At 34.6% G+C, this 24,703-nt stretch overlaps 1 protein-coding gene across 1 annotated transcript in view; it reads right to left on the bottom strand.

Annotated features, from left to right (window-relative positions):
• LOC121731989 (vascular endothelial growth factor receptor 3-like) overlaps positions 1-23,419 on the bottom strand; it is a 65,789-nt gene extending 42,370 nt beyond the window's left edge. Inside the window, exon 1 of the mRNA XM_042121708.1 lies at positions 23,367-23,419. The gene's annotated coding sequence lies outside the window, so the exon portion shown is untranslated. The remainder of the gene's footprint in view (positions 1-23,366) is intronic.
• Positions 23,420-24,703: the final 1,284 nt, after the last annotated feature.

Below are 24,703 nucleotides of genomic sequence, written 5' to 3'. Positions count from 1 at the left end.
AAGCTATTACAAGATTCTTTAAAGCTTGTACATTTTCCCCTTCTTATTGTATGAAACTAATGATTTTTTTTTTGTGTTTTTATATTTGAGGTTATGAACTCCGACGGAGCAATGACACCGGAGGAAGAACCTCCAAGGCGTAATCAAAATCCTTCATCAAAAACCAATAAGGCCAAGAGATCTAATAAAGTCAAAAAGGCGACGCAGTCGATCACGCAGTCTGTCATCGTCTAGTACTGAAGGTTCTACGACCAGGCGACGACGTAAAAAGGCAAAACTTAGAGAAGCTGGCAGTTGGTCCACGAAAGAGGTACTGGATCTTTTTAACTCCCTTCAAGAAAATAAAAGTAGATCGCAAAATCTTGGCAATAACCATTATAATAATGTTATACCGGAATTTGATCCAGCAAGCAAATCTCAGAGTATAGATAGCTGGATAAGAAAAGTCAATGAGTGTTCAGTCATTTACGAATGGGATGAGAAGCAAACCATACACTTTGCTTTACAAAAACTTTCTGGGCTAGCAAAGAGATGGTTTGAGGCTCTTCCAAGCGTCGTGTTTAGTTGGCAAGATTGGCAAACAAAATTGAAAAGGGCGTTTCCAAATGAGCAGAACTATGGTAGACTACTTGAAGAAATGTTAGCTCGGACTACTAGGAATAACGAAAATCTACGCGAATATTTTTATGATAAATTAACTTTGTTAAATAGATGTGAAATTAGAGGTAAAAAGGCTGTAGATTGTGTAATTCACGGAATATTAGATAAATCTATAAGAAGTAGTGCCCAGGCATTAACTTGTGATGAACCAGAAGACTTATTGAATTTTCTCAGTTCTCAACGTCCTGTTTTTGATAACACCCTAATTAACATTAGAAAACGTGGTGATAACATAATGCCAAATCGTATGAATAACGTTGCGTCATCAACTGATAATTCGATTACTTGTTTTAATTGCCGTTCAAAGGGACACCCCTACTTTAGATGCCCCAAGCCTCTTATAAAATGCATGAAGTGTAATCGAGTAGGACATAATAATGATAATTGTAAGCTTGAACCTCTGACTTTACGAAATGAATCTAAGCAGTCTGATGGTAACGTTTTGGCGGAACGAAAGACTTTAAATATTTCAACTTTGAATAAAGGTGGTGACAAATTTTATAAAAATGTAAAAGTTAACGATATGAGTTTGGTAGCTTTTATTGACTTTGGCAGCGAGTGCACTTTAATACGTGAGTCTGACGCTAAGAGTCTTAGTTTACAAAAAGATTTTGAAAATTTACCTGTGATTAAAGGATTTGGTAATTCGAACGTTTCACCGCTATTTAAAAGTACTGTGGAATTAAAATTAGATGAAATTGAAGCTAATGTTGAATTGTTAGTGGTCAATGATGAGTTCTTGCAGTCATCAATGCTGATCGGTCAAAATGTTACTGAGCTTCCCTGTGTAACTGTTTTTAAAGATAAAAGTACGTTATTGTTTTATAAAAGCCCTGAAATGTTTGATAATATTCAGTCAATACACTGTCTCAAGTTGAATTTAAACAACAAATGTAAAATTTCAGATTCAGGTTTACTTGAAGTCATGTCATCAGACTCAACGTATAGTGGGGATGTTTATGTCGAGGGATATTGTAGCACTGAGCCAAGACGAGAGTTCCAAGTACAGCAAGGTGTTTACCATATCGATGAAGGTAAATGCTCTCTAGGTGTAACTAACTTGTCAGATAAAATCATAGAATTTCCAGAAAAATGTATCATAGCTAGAGCATTTCCTTTCATCGAAAGGCGAGTCACACACACAAATAATATTATAACTAATGATAATACTAAGCTAGAGCCTCTACTGATTACAGATATTAAAGTTGGTCCTGAGGTGGGTAAAGAAAATTTAATTAGGCTTCATTCCCTTTTACTAAGTTATCGCGACTGTTTTGCATTTAATCTCAGTGAAATAGGCTGCATTAATTCTACCGAAATGAAAATTGATTTATTAGATGACAGGCCTGTCGTGTATAGACCATACAGACTATCGTTTTCTGAAAGAAGTCAAGTTCGTGAAATAGTTAACGAATTATTGGAAAATGACATTATTTGCGAGTCTAATTCTAATTATGCGAGTCCTATTCTTATGGTTAAGAAGAAAACTGGCGAACAACGTCTTTGCGTAGATTATAGGGCCCTAAATAATAAAACTAGAAAAGACTGTTTTCCTTTACCCATAATTGATGACCAGCTGACTAATTTAAGTGGTAATAAGTTTTTCACGTCCCTAGATTTAGCTTCTGGATACTATCAGATACCCATGGCAGAAGAGAGTCGTCCACTAACAGCATTTGTAACGCCTGATGGGCACTATGAATTTAAGAGGATGCCTTTTGGGCTTGCAAATGCTCCAGCTGTGTTCCAACGTGTAATGAATTCTATGCTTGGTGATAAGCGTCATGATACAGCACTAGCTTATTTGGATGACATTCTTGTGCCATCGGTTACTATAGAGGAAGGATTTGTAAAGCTAGAAGAAGTTCTGAAATTATTACGGTTAAATGGTTTAACTTTAAAATTATCGAAGTGTTATTTTTTTGATAGCTCGCTGGACTATTTGGGGTACGAAATTTGTGCTGACGGCATACGTCCAAATAAAAACAAAATTATAGCTGTCAAAGAATTCCCTACACCACAAAATGTACACGAAATACGCCAATTTTTGGGATTAGCAGGATATTTTAGAAAATTCATTAAAGGATTCGGAGAAATCGCTAGACCTTTAACCAACTTATTAAAAAAAGGTAACTCTTTTAAATGGACAAATAATGAAATTGACGCTTTCAATACATTAAAAGAAAAATTAGTTGACAGACCTATTCTGGCTTTATATAACCCTAAGTTCCAGACCGAATTACACACAGACGCGAGCTCTTTAGGCGTAGGAGGAATACTAATGCAGTGGCAACCTGGGTCCGGGGTTCTTAAACCAGTAGCATATTTCAGTAGACAGACCACGCCCGAAGAACGTCATTTACATTCTTATGAATTAGAAACACTTGCAATTGTTTGTTCGTTAAAGAAATTCCGAGTTTATTTATTAGGCTTAAAATTTAAAATTGGAACAGACTGTAGCGCTCTTCGGACCACACTAACTAAGCGCGATCTTGTTCCCCGAATAGCGAGATGGTGGCTGTTGATTAGTGAATTTAATTTTAGTATTGAATATCGACCTGGAACACGTATGGCTCACGTAGACGCATTAAGTCGTAATACAAAGCAATCACCTGAAATAGTTGATAATTCGGAGTTAACTGTGTATAGCACTGAAACAAGTAATTGGCTTTTAACTTTGCAAATGACTGACCCTGATGTTGCGCGAATATTTAAAATTCTGAAACCTGAATGCGATGAAGAAAGTAAAGAAATAAAGAAACATTACTTAGTAAAGAATAATAGAGTATACAGAAGAGTAGGTGAAAAACTTTGTTTAGTTGTACCTCGCAACGCTCGTTGGCAAATATGTGTGTCTAACCACGATGATGCAGGTCATTTGGGTGTTGCTAAAACAACTGAGAGGATTCAATCTAATTATTGGTTCCCAAAATTAAGAAAGTTCGTTAAGAAATATGTTAAATCTTGTATCAAATGTGCTTATAATAAAGACGATTCATCACAACGTAAGAGTGGGCAATTGTTTCCTATTGAGAAGATAAGCATTCCATTTCACACTATCCATATAGACCACTTAGGTCCGTTTGTCAAAAGTAAAAATGGTAATGCTTATATCCTTACTATAGTCGATGGTTTCACTAAATATTTGTTTGTAAGGGGTGTTAGAGATACAAAGACTAAAAGCACGATAAAAGTCTTACTTAACATTTTTTATGACTTTGGAATACCATCTAGAATAGTGTCGGATAGAGGTACTTCTTTCACTTCAACAGCTTTTAAAAATTTTTGTGAAACTCATGGGATTAAACATACACTTAATGCCGTTGCATGCCCCAGAGCCAACGGCCAAGCTGAAAGGTACAACAAAACCATTTTAGAATCGCTAGCAAAATATACTGACGGCGAGGACGAACGGAACTGGGACATGTATTTAGGCAAAGTTCAGTGGGGAATTAATAATGCCATTAATTCTACCACTCAAAAAACTGCGACGGAAATATTATTTGGAACCAGATTGCGTGACAGCTTAACTAACATGTTGGATATTGATAACGAGTCGCGTCTTAGCATTGCAAAAGTAAGAGATGAAGCAAGTACAAATATAGAGTCTAGTCAATTAAAGCAAAAAGAAACCTATGATAGAAATAGAGTACCCGCTCCAGTTTATAAGGAAGGCGACTTAATTAAAATAACTAGAACGAATTTTAACAACAAGGGTAACAGCACTAAATTAATGTCAAAATTTATAGGTCCTTTTAGGATACAAAACGTTTTGAGTAATGACCGATATAAAATTGCTGAAATACCTGGCTTTAGTCAGCGAAAGAATAAGTTCGATAGTGTAGTAGCAATTGATCGAATACGACCATGGATTAATGTAAATGCTTTAGATCAAAACAATAATAAAACAATTTCAAGTAGTAGTAGTAGCAGCTCATCAGAAAATGAAAATAATAAAAGTGACGGTGAACCGCCACAGAGTCAATCTGAGTCCAAATAATGACTGAATGTAATAAAAAAATAAACTGTATTAGGTTAATAATAAGATACATAATATTAATAATAATAATAAAGCATAATTTAATGATATAGCCTATTTTGTTCAATGATTTTAATGTGATGTTTAGTTCATTTTACGTGCGTCAGGAGACTGCACGTAGTAGGACGGCCGAATGTAATGATTTTCGAATATTTGAAATATTTATTTAACGTTAATTTGGAAATTGTGATTGTAAATTTTTATTATACGTTTATTATATTATTGTTTAAATCAAATTATTTTATATTTATACTTTATGAAAAATCAATATTATTTATTTCATGAAGTCATATTAATTTTATATTTACATTCTATATTGTTAATAAATTAATAATAATTCTTAAATATTAATATTAAGGCTTCTGTTATTATTTTTTTATTTCTTGTTAATTATTCAACTGAGGAGAATGCCAATTCTTAATTAAATGAAAATGTATGGGTGTACTTCCGGTCGGATGAAGCCGGAACTGCATTTTATTAAATATATTTTTAAAATATCGTATTTCCGGTGAATGATCAATAAATAGTTGATTTTTGATTTGGAAGGGGCATTCTTCTTAAAGCAGCCACAGAGTGAACATTAGGGCAGTACTGTCACTGTGAATTATTAGTGCAGTTTTAAGTAACTATAAATAGTGTTGTAAGAATTTGAAGGTGAGAAATTAAAAGGCGATTTATTTTATCTGGAGTGTTTGATTTCATCACAAATGCTAGATGATGCCCGCAACTCCGTTGCGCCAAAACTCATTTATCGCGCGGGAACCGTACATTTTCCTGGGATAAAAAGTATCCTATGTCCTTTCCCGGGACTCAAAGTATCTCCATACCAAATTTCAGCAAAATCGGTTCAGCGGTTTGGGCGTGAAGAGGTAACAGACAGACAGACGGATAGACAGACAGACACATTTTCGCATTTATAATATTAGTATGGAAGTATGGAAGTATGGATTGTCCGTGTATGAAACTTATGATGGTGGAAGCCACTACTTGGGATCGAACTTGCCACCACCCTTATGTGTATGTGAATCATACCAATTCCCATTGCAATGTGACACGTTAATAGCTATGTCCACACTGTGCACTTTCATCTTGAATTTTCGTCATCAACTTTCATATTAGCGCATTCAATAATTGAATGCGTCAATGAACGCAATGCCAATATTGTCATTTTTGAAGTTTTGGATACGGTCAGAGGGCATGCGTCGCGGGCATGCGTCTCGTTCGCTGTTGACTGCGCTATAAAACATGCCCTTGACGAACAGAAAAAGGCACAGTGTGGACAAAGCTAATGCGATGCATTTTTAAATTAGTGATTCAAAATTGGAACACCCCTATAAGCGCCAAGTCTTCTTATGTTTTCTTATGTAGTAAATAAAGTTCAGTTTTTAATGGCTAATTTCATTGCATCATTTCAATTAACGTGTCACTTTGCAATGTACACTGACCCTTAAAGGTCTACCTACAAGGCCACGGACGCCGTTGCAACAACACCGGTAATAATCTCATTAATCATATCACATTCTTCCATTTTCATCACATTTTAATCACAAGATGCCACATCCATCATTCGCGACAGCCAGCAAATATCATACCAATTACGGGTGTTAGGTATGAAAAAAATATCAATTTTATCACAGCAATTCCCACAAGCTCATTAATAATAATCATTCCTTTGAAGGCTTTGGAAGTGTTTGAATAGACGTTTGGAGATTTTTGTACAAAAATAAATTCTTATTATTGTGTACCTATTGATAATCATTTAATATTCTATTTCCACGTGTAACGGAGATCGCGGGTGCTTCGGCACGTACCGTATGTGCTTAAGCACAAAAAGCCGTTGATTCTTGTTGACCGACTTTGAAAAAAAGGAGGAGGTTGTACGTTCAGCTATGAATGTTTTTTTTTCGAATTAGGTACAATTAACATTTGATTGCTCAATTGAGAAATTATCAATTAGTGTTTACCTAAAGTTATGTTTTTTGCGCGTATAAAATATTAATTTATTTAAACACTCAAAACTCAATTTGAATAGCGTCAATTATAGTAAATGAAATGTAAATATATAACATAAAGTACAGACGAAATGGTAATTTCGTAGTTCAGGGAATAAATAACTAATAGCTCCCAAGACCATTCGTGTTAATACACAATTTGTAAGTCAATTACGGGGGAGGAGAACTAAATTATATTATAATTACTAACAAACTCAAAAACACAGTAGGTGTCAATGTGTGTAAATATTATAAATGTGAAAGTTACCTTTTCATGTCCGAATCGCATTGCTAAACCGATTTGCTAAAATTAGGTATATAATAATAATAATAGCTCCCACACCGCTTTCGGTGACGGATTTTATAGTGCCCAAGTATATGCGCAGTACACAATAGCCCTCTCTATTCCTTTACTTATAACCCAGACACGACAGGCGAGAGATCAGGCGCAGGACCGACCCCCGAGCCCCGGGGATAGGTCATAGAAAACTTTTTATCCTAGAAAATGTGTGATTCCCGGCGTTATTTGAATTTTGGTGCAACGTAGTCGCGTGGAAAATGTGCAATTCCCGCGCGATATTTGAATTTTGGTGCAACGTAGTTGCGTGGAAAATGTGCGATTCCCGCGCGATATTTGAATTTTGGTGCAACGTAGTTGCGTGGAAAATGTGCGATTCCCGCGCGATATTTGAATTTTGGTGCAACGTAGTTGCGTGGAAAATGTGCGATTCCCGCGCGATATTTGAATTTTGGTGCAACGTAGTTGCGTGGAAAATGTGCGATTCCCGCGCGATATTTGAATTTTGGTGCAACGTAGTTGCGTGGAAAATGTGCGATTCCCGCGCGATATTTGAATTTTAGTGCAACGAAGTTGCAGACGTCATTTGGTTTTGAATATAATCTATACAAATAAATAAAATTGGAGTGTCTCTTTGTAATATTGAAAGAACCGTTTTTTACTAAGTACATGCATATGAATGTACATACGGTACATATACCAAAATAGCACTTTTTACAATTTTTGTCTGTCTGTATGTCTGTCTGTTTGTTTGTCGGCTAATCTCTGAAACGGCTGGGGCAATTTTAACGGGACTTATTTGGCAGATAGCGGATATAATAAGGAGTAACTTAGGCTACCTTTTAACCGACTTTCAATAAAAGAGGAAGATATATTTTAAATTTTTATATTTGTTCATACATATTTTGTAATTTCAACTTTCTAGCTAGCACGATTCTTGAGATATATCAGCCTGCAGACATACTACTATAATATTATTGCCGCGGACGAAGTCGCGGGCAACAGCTAGTTACTCTTAAAATCAATAACATAGTAGGTATATAGTATACTGAATATATCTACGAACTATAAAGACAAAAAGAAAATTGGTAATTTAGTTATTAATTTAGCGTACGCTTTTCAGTTAAATATTTCTTGATCTGTTAAAAAAAAACACGAAAGTGTATGTCAGTTTGCTAAAGCTCTTGAACCGATTTAGATGAATCTCGGGAAACGACGTAGAATGACTATTTTATTTTCCTTGTTTTATATCATATAAGATTTTTTTTAACAGTACAACCACAATCTCCAAAAGCAAACATAAATAAATTCAAAAATAGCCTATATCACCCGTAGAATCATAAGTTATCTATTGACACTACATTTGCTAAAATCAGACTTGTAGTTTAACCGCTACATCCATACTAATATTATAAATGTGAAAGTATCTCTGTCTGTCTGTCTGTCTGTCTGTCTGTCTGTCTTGCTTTCACGCCAAAACTACTGAACCGATTGCAATGAAATTTTGTATACAGTTATTCTAGAGTCTGAGAAAGGACATAGGCTACATTTTGATGTGGGAAAATATCTTATTTCCATGAAAATTTCGATGAAAATGATTTCGCATTGCGCATGGCCAGCGCTCATCCCGGGGGTCCTGGGTTCGAGTCCCGCAGGCGGAACAAAAAGTTTTCAATGTTCCTGGGTCTTGGATGTGTATTGAAATAAAATTTCAAAAATCTTAAACATATTTTATGTATAATATTATAAAAAATCCAAAAATATATCGATGGAATGAACATTTTAGTTCTAATACGATTCAACAGATGGCGTTTTATTTTTTACTTTATTGTAACATAGAACTAATCATACTTATTAGTTAGTATGTTTTTGTTTATAGTTTTTAATACGTTAGAATATTATGTTTAATAATATAATCACTTGGTATAATAATAATCAATCTATCTTATCTTATAGAACTCCTACTGCATTTCTAATATATGTGACAAGTTGACAACACAAGGCGCTCTAAAATAAAGGAGTTCGAGTGTACCGTGTTGGCCTATATTCCATCCAGAAAATATATCAATGCAATCAACATTTTAATTCTAATATATGAAAACAGATGGCGTTTTAATTTTTACTTTATTATTGTAACAGAACTAATCATACCTACTTTACTATATAATATTGTTTTTATTCATAACTAGCTGTTGCCCGCGACATCGTCTGCGTGGACTTTAGTTTATAGCGCGCGGTGTCAACAAAATTTGTGTCAAATTTAAAAACTTTTTAAAACCCTGGTAAGTGCTTCCGGTGTAGCGCGGCCCTTAATTAATCAAAATACCCAAAAAGTGCAGTGTGCACATAATCTATACTAATATTATAAATGCGAAAGTATCTCTGTCTGTCTGTCTGTCTGTCAGTCTCGCTTTCACGCCAAACGCCAAAAGTATCTCTGTCTGTCTGTCTGTCTGTCAGTCTCGCTTTCACGCCAAACGCCAAAACTTCCGAACCGATTGTAATGAAATTTTGTATACAGATAGTCTAAAGCCTGAGAAAGGACATAGGCTACTTTTTTACTGGAAAAAAGGGTTGTAAGGGGGTGAAAATGCGTAAATTTGTTCAAATTAAGTTAGTTCCAACAATTCATGATGGCGCCGTGCATCTTCTACATCGCGCTGACGCTTGCTCAAAAGTCTTTCTATAAGACGTGGTATCATCTTACATTTAAGTTTCGATTTTTTTCGATTGTTATATCTATTCTACGGTATTAAATAACTCAGTACTTTATCTGTGCAGTAACGTAACCTTAAATCTATCAATGATAAATAGTTTATGGGTAAAGTTGTGTAATTGGAGGGCTAAATAAGCTTTAAAATTTGGCATAAAATATAAAGTTTAATATAAAAAAATGAAATACTTATTGTGTGCACACTGCACAGCTGTATTGATTTAAGGGGTACCAGGGTTTTTTTTATAAAAGCTTTTGACACCAATTTTGTTGACATCGCGCGCTATAAACTGAAGTCCACGCGGACGAAGTCGCGGGCAACAGCTAGTACCTAATATATATTATACATACATACACTGCCAAAAATGCTACCCTTCCTTTTCGCATCGGCGTAACCGGGTAAAAGGACTATTGTGGACTGTATGATTAGTGTTGATATTTATTTATCTATATTTGAGCTTTGATGACTTTAAATTAAATCACTTTTAACTCTTCACTTCGATTTATTATAGTGAAATTAAACTTTGTGCACTGTACCAAGGCAAAGGGCGGACTATTCAATCTTTATACTCGTACTCGTTACACCCGTAATTTAACCTATCGGAGCAATTTATATCCGTCCCATAAGAATGGTGTTATCTGACCAACATCCGTCAGAGTTTCTGGAGTCGTAGTTGCCATATGAGTCCTATGCCCAATTACTATTCTATCACAACGCCACGACACAACGTCGACCGGCCTATTTATACGTCTAAGCTTCACTCCCGCCATGCGCTAGCGCAGAGGGAGAAGACCCCGCCCACTTATCATGCGGGGATATACGCAGAAGCCCCGCCTTATTTCTATCCGCGGAGATAACGTTTCAGCGTACATCTATCTCTTTCCTACCCATTGCGATGGCACTGTGCACTACACAATACAAATTACATACACAATAATTATTCAATACATATGCAATACAACAATTTCAATGCCATGATATTATGTTCTTAATCTACACGTAACATAATATAGTGACTCACAGATCAGAGTCTTAGATTAATATACAAATTAAATCTAAATCAGATGTGTACTAATTAATCATCTACTAATACACATTATTCGTATTTCTTGCCCTCTGATTCCAAACGTACGAATTACACAATACGTGGCAAGAAATACTCATTGCAACAACTATCGCGGAAATTAATACACAACAATACATAACGTTTTATTATACTCAAAACCTATAGCTAGATACTTCAACACATTTAATAATTAATCACATTCGTATCTAACCCCAAAGGTGTCCCATATCACATACGATAGCCTAGTCTTTATTTATTTGTAGTTTACACATATTCTGAAACACATAATCAAATAAATAAATCTACCGTGGACAATAAACTAAGCATCTGCTAGCATTCTAAAATTCTATTCTCACGCTAGTTTCTCAGATATTGCCGAACGTCTGTTCCTAAATATCCTTTATATTTAATTGTTCTGACAAAGATAATGTTTTATTACTTTTTAAGAGAAACAGCTTTACTCGTTACTAATTTTTAAGGAACACAATAATTACGTATTTTAGCTAATAAACCTAATACAGTTAAAGGGACCGAACATGTGTCGATTTCACTTTAACAATATCTTAGAAATATACTACTTAACTTTCTAAAATATGTTCGCCGCCCTTTTCATCGTTGTGTCCACAACAAGGACCATTTAATATGTAACAAACACGTAAATATACACGTAAAATTTAAGCAACATGTATATATATATACAGTATAAATTGTAATATAATTTGTTACATGTAGCGGTCATGATACGGCTATTTGTCGGCTGTCACGGCTAACTACTGCCGATCGCGCCGATAGAATTTGATACATTTTTGTTATGTAATAGGAGAATATGCTTAAGGACCAGATTATAAAATATAAAGTGATAAATATTTTCACCCTGGTGAAATGGTTGTGATGCTAAATATTATAGCTCTCTAAAATTAAAAGGCTATTATTTATAATATTCACAAACTGGCTTACTTTTAAATCACTTTTGTTTATCGAAAAAAATGTACCAAAATCAGTTGCGTAGTTCCATAATTATTAATTTAAGAAAGACTGATAGTGAAAAGACACTTTGAAATTTTGTACCATGCGATACATTAATTTCATAATCAGATACAGAATAGATGAGTAAGCTATAACGTATGCCCTTGACGAACAGAAAAAGGTACAGTTTGGACAAAGCTATTGTTAATTTGTTGAAAATAATTATTTTTAACAAATTAACAATAGTTTTGTCCACACTGTACCATTTTCTGTTCGTCAAGGGCATACGTTTAAGCGCAGTCAATAGCGAATGCGAGGCATGCTCGCGACGCATGCCCTCTGACCGTATCCAAAAAACAAAAATGACAATGTTGGTGTTGCGTTCGTTGACGCATTCAGTTATTGAATGCACCAAAACCAAAGTTAAATGAAAGAAGAAGACGAAAATTTAAGACGAAAGCGCATAGTGTAGAACAACCTAAAACTAAAGAATACGCTGTAATTTTATTTTGTCAAAAACAATTTGTTTTCTTTCTTTCTACAACGAGATTAGAGTAGGCTTTTATTTGTCTACGTGTCTAATATAAGACCTTGATATATAATCAAATAAAACTTTTGTATAAAAGTATACTAGATGCCGCGACTCCGTTGCGCCAAAATTCGTTAATTGCGCGGGAACTGTCCCTTTTAGTATCTCGATACCAGATTTCATCAAAATTGGTTCAGCGGTTTAAGCTTGAAGAGGTTACAGATAGTACGGGAGCCCTAGAACAATTTTTTTTTGTGATTACTAAGAAGCAAATTTTTTGTGAGTAGCATTTCTATTTTCGAAAAATCTCGAAAGTGATAGCTAACAGAGATAGAAAGGATTTCATACTTTGACTTGATGGTCCTAAAATATAGATTGTTTTATTTGTAGGACAAGGTTACTCTTAAATTATATAACTACTAGATGTCCCGCGCGGCTTCGCCCGCGTAAATTAGAAATTTTACAGAATCCGTAGGTACATTTTCCCATAAAAAATATTTCCCCCGTATTTCCCACATTTTCCTGAGTTTCTTCTGTCGTATTAGTCTTAGAGTAATAATATAATATAACCTTCTCGATAAATGATGAGTCTTACTCGATAAATGATCTATCTAACACTGAGATAAGTTTTTAAATCGGACCTGTAGTTTCTGAGATTGACGCGTTCAAGCAAACATACTCTTCAGGTTTATAATATTAGGTAGATATAGATTTTTTTTAATTATCGCTTGACAAACTCGAGTCTCGATCTAAAAGACTATGAAATGGTATAATATGGTAGTGATGATGATGATGATGATGATGATGAAGAATGTAATTTGCATAGTAGCATATGCTTTCTGTTCTTAAAACAACGCCGAAACTCCCAAACTTGTATCTATAAAGAATCAGGAATTCTCTCAGCACCTTCCGAACCACGGTATACCAGGTATATCTCGGTGCAAAATCTTACTTGTTGGTAGCATATGCTTAGAATACTTCTCACGAAACCGAAGTCACCATATGTTTCCCTATAAGTTTTGAGGAGTTCCCTCGATTACTTATGGATCCTTCATCAGATCACCACTTTTCTGAATATAATACCAAATTGGGATGATATCCTATATACCAAAAGAAAAATTTTGAAAATCGGTTAACAAACGGCGGAGTAATCGTTGAATATAAGAAAACGAACATAACACCTCCCCCATTTTGAAAGTCGGTTAAAATTGTAGCCTATGTGTTATTTATTTAATATTTTAATCAGCACATGAATTGAATAACAAATTTTTTTTCAAATTAATCGTAGCACCATCTGTCAGGACAAACTAAAATTTAAATAGAATAATATTGAATGCGATGATAGCGCCGTCCGCCGGATCTAATGTAAAACATTCCAAAATCAACAACTCCTTATAAATAAGAAATTAATTGAAAAAACATTTTCCAGTAGACCAAACTGTAAATCTAAACCATTCTCGAATCTCCACGAACACACACAAAAAATTTCATCAAAATTGGTCCAGTCGTTTAGGAGGAGTTCAGTCACATACACACGCACACAAGAAATATATATATTAAGATTAACCTACCAATATACAAAAAATCTGCTGGTTAGGGTTCCGTTTTAGGGTTCTGTAATCAACAAAACTTTGTTGACTACTGCAGACGGACAGGTAGTATGGATTGACATTATTGTGTCGAATTTCGTTACACGTAATCGGAAACCATATATTTTTAGTTTTAAAAAGTACCCTATCTTTTCCGAGACTAAGGGCTTGTTTCACCACTTTCTTATAAGGCTAGCCACCAAAGGGGATTGTCTATTTTTTTTTTATTTTGCTCATTACATAAACATTTAAAGGAATAAGGTCAGTGATCGTTTTTCTGTTTATAAACAAAAAAAATACCCATTAGTTAATTATATTTTTGAACAAATATGTTTAACCTTTGTTTGACCTTCAATGGCGTTAAATTAGCAATAAATTCGACCAACATCACGTTCCGAACTTTTGGTAAGCTTCTCGTATCAGCTTTCACATAATGAGAACTTACATTTGACGAACCAGCCATTATAAATAAGATTGAAAGGAAATTTAAAACATACTCAGAGGTCAATTGTCCGCCGATGATGACGTCAGAGCGAAACTTTAAAAATTTATTAAGGAAAAAACTAGCCAATGAATTTCAAAATTATTTAATTTATATTCTTAAAATACCCTATTTTAACGAAAAAATAAATAAAAAGTACATGTGATTTTTTTGGACAATGCCCATTAACTTGACAGATCAAGTATGGAGAACCTGTCAAAAAAGTTGTGAATAGCCTATTCAACACTTTATCAGAAAGTGGTAAAACAGGCCCTAAGAATATCCATACTCATTATGAATCATCGGTCTAGCAGCAGAAGGCAGGCAGACAAAATATAATCTTTTGTATAATATTATTATTATGGAATATTAGTCGCGTAGCTTTTTGTCGTGCGTTTCGTATTGAAGCTGTCACAATGGGAGTATTAAATTTAGAGGCGACCATTCATCACGTCCCGTCGCGACAGATATTATATTTCACGATTAATGACTTTAACTCATCATCATCATCGACATTCTAAGTCCAGTATATTTATTACTAAACAAGATGATGCAGTAGGACATTTCTGTATCCTTTCCCGTCTTTCAAAGTCACTATATAGCATCATAATTGTTTCAGGTAACAGACAGACGGACACTTTTATAATATTAGTAGGGATAAGGTTAGCGTACGAATTGCAGCTTGATAGATAAGGGCTGCCAAAAATCGCGATGCTTGGCACTCGTTGAAGAGGTACGTTCAGCAATGCGTTGTGAAAAGATAACGATGGAAATACGAGTAAAATATGTTAATTGGTTACAAACGGACAATTTTAATATGCCTACCATCATAAGAAGAACTAGTGTAAGACTGCGTTTCCACCAGAGATGTGTTGTGAGGAATGTGTTTTTGAGAACCAATAGGAACGGTTCATTGACGTGAGCTTGCTATTACATCGCCCAGTGCGGCGATGCTGTTGGATCTCCCATTCCTCACAACACATCTCTGGTGGAAACGCAGCCTTAGAAACTCACCGTACCATCTTTTGAAAATATTAAATGTCACTATAGTGTTGCTCATATCATGCTCTCAAAGGATAATCCTTCTGGCAGGCATTTGTATCAATATACTTTGATATCGGTGACGATAACGACAACAATCACCGAAGTTTCCGATCCCAAATAAACGATATCTACAACGAGGGCGGATTGTGTACATTGATTGTTATTAAGAGTTGTTATGTGACCCTCAGCCTCGGCAGATGGGCGACATGTAGTCGCGACTTGATGCTAATATTATAAAGGCTAAAGTTTGTGAGTTTGTCTGTTTGTTACACCTTCACGTCTAAACGGCTGAAGCGATTTTAAAATAGCACAATTTATTTTTCCTAATAAACCGCGGGCAACACCGCGGGGCACAGCGGGACATTTTTACTTTTTACATCACATTCGATCATACGAATCATTGGTGAATATTATGTTTAGTGAAATAATGTGTATACTAAATAAGCATTTTAGCCTCTTGTTTGATTTGTAAATCTAAAAAGTTATCGAAAGTATATGGCGAGAAGTTAGTTGCATCAAAAAAAGTTGTGTTTAAACGAAGGCCTTTGCATTATTGAGATATTATAGATATTATATTATATTTTACTTTTTATCGTGCCAAAATGTACGCTTTAACATTATAGCGTATGTATCTCGTCTGCACCATCCATAATATTACTCTCAAACTTTTCGATATTGTGTTAGCTTCGAGAACGATGTGATACCAGCTTGTCGGTTAACTTTTAATATCGTTTGGTCGTCTCATAGAGCGCTACGAGACGCGTAGGCCGCTACGAGTATATGCTACGAGCTGCGTAGATACTGCTACGAGCTGCGTAGATACTGCTGCGAGCTACGAGTATATGCTGCGAGCTACGAGATACTGCTACGAGCTACGAGATACTGCTACGAGCTACGAGATGTTGCTACGAGCTACGAGATGTTGCTACGAACTGCAAAATATTCCTATGAGCAACAAGGAATTGCTACAAGATATGAAATAGAGCTACGGTAGCACGAGATGGTGCTACGAGCTTTCAGTAGTTTAGGAATGAAGAGCCGTACCAATTTTAAGAAGTAAAAATAGAAAAAGGTGAAAGACAAAAGCAAAATTTTAGCACGGAATAATGCATAGTTCCAAAGGGATTTTATTTGACGCGTACGAGGTCATCAGAAGCAGGTAGTTTTACAATAAATCTATTTACTACGCTATCGAATTGGATATCAGTCTGTAATGATAGTTACTGTTGTAACAATGTATAATAAATAAATCTATCTTCTTATATAATAAAATCGTAGAGGTAAAATTTTTGTACATTGAAAATAAACTTGAAAAAATGAGTCAGGGGCATATAAGAAGAGTAGTAGAATACATTTTATCTGTTTTTGAAATTTTTGTTTCTCTGTCTGTTTGTCTGTTTATCTGTTTGTCTGTTTGTACAGGCTAATCTCCGAATTCGCTGAACCGATTTTAATGAAATTTGTCATGGTGATACCTTACATCCCTGGTCAACATCTTAGATCCTTTTTTTTATCTGACTCCAAAAAAAGGGGGAGTTAATGTTTACTTTGCTGTTTGTGATCAGATTTTCAAAGTTCTTTTTTTGTTATATATATTGTTAACCCGAATTTGATACCATAAATAAAAATTATCACATATTCGTCATTAAGGATAGTAAAGTCATATAATAGGGAGGAGTTTTTCATTAAAGCTATTTAACTAAACGACACTAAAAGTTAATTACAAACAGGTAGGGCCGATGATAACACGCACTTTACTTAATAAACTCACAGAAACATTCGTTTAGAACTTTGTGTATTTTTCGCACGAGCTTGACGAGGACTTGAATCAAGAGAATTACTCAAGATCTAAGCCCTTATTTAAAGTTATTTCCTTCAATCTTTTTGGTGAATGTAAAACTTGAAGATGTACTTTAAACATAAAATAAAAATATGCGAAACTGAAATGTCATAATTACACACTAGAGATCATTCTTACAAAAAGATATTCTATAGCTATGTCCACATTATACGCTTTCATCTTCAATTTTCGTCATCATCTTTCATTCAACTTTTGTTTTATATGCCAATAATTAACGTGATGTTATTATATTTAAATTGTTCATCTTTGCGTTACATTTTTACATAATTAGTAACAACATTATATAAATAAAAAGTTAACGAGAAAAAAACCACTACCACATACTAGGTTAGTATGTGGTAGTTATAATTTTTGTCACAATTATAACAGTTCTAACAGGCGAGACATTCTGCACGCAATGTAGTAATTGTTTCAAGTTTTTGTTACTGTTATTATGCTTCTATTACAGAAATTGACTTTAACGCTATTACGACAATTAACTTGAACTTACCAAAATAAAGGCTTAATAGTGTTTAACTACTTGCCAGCTGTAGAAGTTACCGTGACTTCGTCTATTTAATATTTACTAGCTATTTGACTAGGTATTCGATAAAACACGAATTAAATGACATTTTCTAAAAATGATTCCTAGCTAGATCGATTTATCGCCCTCGAAACCCCCCAATATACTAAATTTCATGGAAATCGTTATAGCCGACTCCGCGATTCCAAATATATATATATATATATATATATATATATATATATACAAGAATTGCTCGTTTAAAGATATAAGATATGTAGATGCTATAATTTTATAGATATACTACTTTTATAATTTTTTCAGTGACAGTTAATAAAACCGTCAAGTCTTATTAATCCAATTTAAATTACTCAAAGTGTGAAGAAAGATAAAATAGCCATAAAAGATAGAAATAATGAAGCTAATCTCTATACAAATTGTGTTAAAGTAATTTTGAAGTCGACTGTGTTATGATAATGCCCGAGGCCAGGGGAATAATTTGTAACTGACATGCTTCTTTTCACGGACTAAAAAGAGACACAATAGATATTCGCCCGTTATTTAATTAAGGGAAGAATATAATAACCTGTTTTTGTATAATCGGGATCATTCGGAAGCGTTGTTGTTACTTGATAATAATAAAAACATTTTAACTTCCTACACCTCACTACATGACAAAGTTAAAATGAAGACGTGAAAAAAATATTTTAAAACAATCTATATAATACGAGCTTTTGCCCTCGACTTCGCTCGCGTTAAGAAGTATTATTATATACAAACTTTCATCCCCTATTTGAACCCCTTGGGGTTGTAATTTATCAAAATCCTTTCTTAGCGGATGCCTACATCATAACATCTACCTGCATGTCAAATTTCAGCCTGATCCGTCCAGGGGTTTGGGCTGTGCGTTGATAGATCACTATGTCAATCAGTCAGTCAGTCACCTTTGAGTTTTATATTCTGTACTCAATAAAACCAGTTACAAAGATTGTTGTATAAAGACGATATTTTAATAATTCTATGAATTACTTTGAAAATAACATTTCGCAAAATAAAATATATTTTACAAATTCTAAACAATCTAAGCTAAACTAAACTAATATGTAACATGTGGCACTTATTAAACTAGCTCACAATAAAACAATCCAATCCCTATTCATTACAACAACGTCCATATTTCTTTCGCACAAAAAACAGTAGCAGATGTTAATTTTAATTTCCGCAAAAACACGCTACGAAGGGTCGTCGAATAAATTCCCTAATCAGCCGTCAATAGTGGATGTGTAGGCCTTGGAGAGGGGCGGGTTAAGAGGTGGGGGTAGGGGGGTATAATTACCGAAAGTTCCCTGACAAAATGGCCCGGGGAAAAGTTCATTAAAATTCTGATCGCATAGTTTGTTGTTTCGCGCTGCACACCGACGTCACTTGACCTATATCAATTATTATAATGTGCGGGCCACAAGTGGCCGCGACTGTCGCTGAATTAATGTCGCGAGTGATTTAAGAAATATATTGGTTTTAGGTCTAGTTAATATCTATATATATAAAACTCAAAGGTGTGGTGACTGACTGATTGACATAGTGATCTATCAACGCACAGCCCAAACCACTGGATGGATCGGGCTGAAATTTGGCATGCAGGTAGATGTTGTGACGTAGGCATCCGCTAAGAAAGGATTTTGATAAATTCCAACCCCAAGGGGTTCAAATAGGGGATGAATATTTGTATATAATAATACTTCTTAACGCGAGCGAAGCCGCGGGCAAAAGCTCGTCTAATATATAAAATTCTCGTGTCACAGTATTTGTGCGCGAACTCCTCCAAAACGGTTCAATCGATTTTAATGAAATTTTGCAATGTACATTGTTAGACTTGAGAATATGTTTGTATCTACTTTTATAATGATACTAGTAATAATTTATATGGCAAAACAGCGTTTGTATAAGCATGTGTCCCATGGCGCAAGCGTTACTAGATGACACCCGCAACTCCGTTGCGCCAAAATTCGTTTGTCGCGTTGTACCGTACATGTTTCCGAAACAAAAAGTATCCTATGTCTTTTCCCGGGAATCAAAGTGTCTCCATACCAAATTTCAGCAAAATCTTTTCAGCGGTTTGGGCGTGAAGAGGTAATAGACAGACAGACAGAGAGATATTTTATCTAATGCTAATTAGACAAATTGTATTTATTAGACAAATAGAAAATAAAATATAGCCCTGATAATGTAAGGGGGACGAAAAAAATAATAGACAGACAGACAGACGGACACACAGACAGACAGACAAATTTTTGCATTTATAATGCATGCATGTATGGATTATTATGGATGGATAGTCAAAGCTTCATGAAAAGGCGCTCAAGGTTTCAGTGACTACCGTCGACGCGTGCCGTCGACAAGTGATGTTCGAAGTAAGAAGCCTTATTCAAAGCCTACCAAAATCGCTTAAATCTAAGTTATTGTTCCTAAAAGAAACAAGTTTTAGTGGAATTATTAAGAAGTTTGTACGTGGGAGAGCCATGCTCCGTCACGAATGGGCCGGCTCGAGAGATACCACGTCCTCACAGAAAACCGGCGTGAAACAGCGCTTGCACTGTGTTTCGCCGAGTGAGTGAGTTTACCGGAGGCCCAATCCCCTACCCTATTCCCTTCCATACCCTCCCCTATTGCCTTCCCTTCCCTACCCTCTCATATTTCCCTATTCCCTGTTAAAAGACCGGCAACGCACCTGCAGCTCTTCTGATGCTGCGAGTGTCTATGGGCGACGGAAGTTGCTTTCCATCAGGTGACCCGTTTGCTGGTTTGCCCCCTTATATCATAAAAAAAAAAGTCTATATTTATTTCTTGTACACATATAAGCTGTTCATATACGTAAGTACTTGTTATCTAGCTTATCTAGTTAGCTGCTAAAAAGTAATGTTATGCATCTGCTCAGCTTCTCTTAATGGCTCATGGCTCATTGGTTTTTTAAAGTAGCTTTTTAAGTAGTTTAAGACACTAGATAATTATGTTCTGTTTTAATACATTTACTCGTTAAAATACCGCATTTACTACCTTCTCTTTTAGCAAGCGGCTTACATTGCGATAGCAGAATAAAGTGCATTCTCACTAGCATGGCGAAAGCCTTATTATAATTATAAGTATGGATAATCCATACTAGTACAATAAATGTAAAGTGTGCTTGTTTGTCTGTTACCTCTTCATGTTTAAACTGCTGAACCAATTTCGGTGAAATTTGCTATGGAGATACTTTGAGTCCCAAGAACAGACATAGAGTACTTTTATCGCAGAAAAATGTACAGTTCCAGCACAATAAACTAATTTGGCATAACGGATTTACGGGCGTCCTCTAAAACTTGTAATAATATTCTTAATGTATTAAAAATTTATTACAGTTTGTTACCGCATAAGGCCAGATTTATACAGGGTGTAACAAAAATAAGTGATAATACTTTAGGGTGTGTACGTGTTCCTTGTAGAGAGTTCACTGTGAAAGTAGCAGCGCTGAGAGACCAACATTTTTTTCACTTTTGTATGGAGAAACTCGTGACGCTCGGGCCCTTGCCTTTCAGAGCTGCTACTTTTACAGTGAACTCTCTACAAGGAACACATACCCACCCTAAAGTATTATCACTTATTTTTGTTACACACTGTATAAGCGAGAACACGAATAAAACGGTGCCATCTAGGACTTTAATTAATTAACGTGAAAACATTAATTTCCTATTCACAGTTGCCGAAGGAGAAGTTTGATATTTTAGTTTTCCTAATTAAAAGCCGAGAAGCTGCCAAGATTAGAACTTAGAAAGCAACAATTTTGTTTTTTAAATTTATACGGAACGAAATAATTATACTACGTTACTATTACTATAATTATTACTACTATTTAAACATTTTTACTTGAAGTGTTTAATATATTGCTGTTTATTTATAAAATAGTTTAATTTTGTATTTTTATAGTAAACTTTTTAGAATTTTGTAAATTATTTTTATAAGTCAATAAAACTGACATCCTTTTTTTAGAATCAGAGTAACATAACATCAATATAATATGTAATAGAAATTAATAATTATAAATGATTAGTGATTACTCTAAAGTTTAACTTTTTGTCAGATGTAAAACAATTGTAAAATATAACACCAGTGTTTTTTTTATTATTTTCAAATATTTTATATTAAAACCATAAACTAATACAATAAAACTAAATTACAATAAAAACTAGCGTAATAATAAGTAAAAAAAGAACAGTTTAAATATAAAAAAGGTTGTCATCCAGACTGCTGCCTTTAGGGAGAGTGCCCAGAATGCTAGCTACATTGCCCCGCTGTAAGGCCAGGCTTAATCGCTGGCCAAAATAGGCTCCAGCCCTCTGGTCACCTGTGCGATCTATGAGGCGGGATGATATAAGATTGACGATTTTCAAATTGAATTAAATTGTTACCGTTGTCAATGATCATATCCTTTACAATTGCGGCATTAAAATGCTCACTATTTTAGATCCACAGGGTTATGCACCAGCGGTCCGCGGTTCGAACCATCCATCTAGCGTTATTCATGGTTCAGTTGAAACCATATATCTAGTTTTATTCGCGGTTCCGTTGAAACCATCTATCAAGTTATGTTACGTTAATCCGTACATTTATCATCCTCCAGCGGTGCAGTATTTTCCACTTAAATAAAGTTTAAAAGATCATACTTTTAGTAGTGCTTCTTGAGTATTTATAATCTTGGAAACTACAAGATTGAAATTTTTCTCATTTTGTAGTATCACAAACATAATGTTATTAATGAAATTAATGAAAAAAATATTTGTGCACTTATTGAGTTTCATTAAGTTTTTATTTATTTATTTAAGGTCGCTTTCTTTTAGTTTATAAAATAAACTAGAAAGCGACCTTAAATAAAAAAATAAACTGCAGAAATAAAATAGTTAATTCATTATAGTTAATTAAAAAAAGTTTACACGGAATACAGCAATCACATTACTTCAACATGTTTCCACAGTTACCACACAAACCAATAATGCGTTAACTAATTAAAACACATTAACATAAAATAAATGTTAATGTGTTTTCTGAGGTCTTTGCGGTATAGGCTATATACCGCAAAGACCTCTTCAAAGCCTATCACGTTATTACTTCTAAATATTATTATTTATAATTATAATAATAAGTAAGTAATTATCAGTTATAATTAATAATAATATTAAAATAAAAATTAATAATTATTTTTATAATTATAGGTATAAAAACTATTAAACAGTCACAACCAACACTTTTTTTTAATAATTCTTACAAGAATTTAAAAATTAATGCCTTAAAAATATTGGTAACTTTTCATTACTTACATTTTTTCATTTCAAAAGTTTATTCATAAAAAATCTATATTACAAAAAAATATTGTCCCTAAAATTTTTTAGGGACAATTTTTTATTACACACATTTTTTAAAAGTTCATTAATAAAAAAATCTATCTTGCAAAAAATAAAAAAACTATGTCCCTAAAATTGTCATTCCTGTTGTCCAATTGTCAGTAATTACTCTAAAATTACTCATTTCTTTGTTTTCGTTACTCTCACTACTCTCACGTACTCTCGCTACTCTCATTACTAAGTACGTTACTCACCGGCACTGTCAACACAACACACACAACACTCGCGCGCCTCCCGCCGCGGTCGCCGATACACTGCTGCGTCCGCCGCACTTGTACTACTACTATACTAGTTATACTGGAATATGCAACAATTAGTCACATTTTATAATAAGGTACTATTATTATTCCAATGTCTATATTGGTATTTTCAGTACCAATATAGACATTGGAATCTGCACTAAAACTTTTAACATCTAAAACGATTATTTGGAGAATAAGACCGCAGTGCGATTAAAACTATTAGTAAGATACCTAACTAATAATCTATTTATAACGTGATAAAGATCTATTTATAATGTGATCAAGAAATTCAAACGAAGAAAATAAATAAAAATTAAGTACTTATTATAAAATCTCCGTCGCGCTTATTTTCGCATAATTTCGTAGCAAGACGTAGCATGCTATTCAGACGCGTAGATCCTCTACGCGTTAAGTTTATAGCGAGCAAAGTAGCATGCTTTGCTACAGTGTTTCGTAGATCCTCTACGCAATACGTATGGACGCTTCACACCACCTCAGTCTGGCCCCGTGGTAAGTACCTGAAGGACTTGTGTTACGGGGACCAGACAACAGAAATATATTTAATACTTTTATATTTATACTATACATATATTTAAGATTTTTATTATACACCTTATTAAATATACATCCATGATCAGGAACATTCGAAATTTTTTTTGTTCCGTCGGCGGGATTCGAACCCGCGACCCCTGGCTTGAACGCTGACAACACGCTCAACAACTGAGCCACAGAGGTCGTCGCCGCTTTGCTGCGCTACGGTATTTCGAAGATCCTCTATACGAATATTAGGAAAAATACACTATACTATAACTTAGCACCACGGACGTTAAATATTATGATATTTAACCACCTACCACCACCTACGCTATGTATGATCTACACTACACAGATGAACTTAGCACCGCGGACGTTAAATATCATAGACCACCTACGCTATGTATGATCTACACTACACAGATGAACTTAGCACCGCGGACGTTAAATATCATAGACCACCTACGCTATGTATGATCTACACTACACAGATGAACTTAGCACCGCGGACGTTAAATATCATAGACCACCTACGCTATGTATGATCTACACTACACAGATGAACTTAGCACCGCGGACGTTAAATATCATAGACCACCTACGCTATGTATGATCTACACTACACAGATGAACTTAGCACCGCGGACGTTAAATATCATAGACCACCTACGCTATGTATGATCTACACTACACAGATGAACTTAGCACCGCGGACGTTAAATATCATAGACCACCTACGCTATGTATGATTTACA

Source organism: Aricia agestis, chromosome 11 (assembly GCF_905147365.1).
Source record: "Aricia agestis chromosome 11, ilAriAges1.1, whole genome shotgun sequence".
NCBI lineage: Eukaryota > Metazoa > Arthropoda > Insecta > Lepidoptera > Lycaenidae > Aricia > Aricia agestis.
This window is presented reverse-complemented; position numbering and strand designations above follow the sequence as displayed.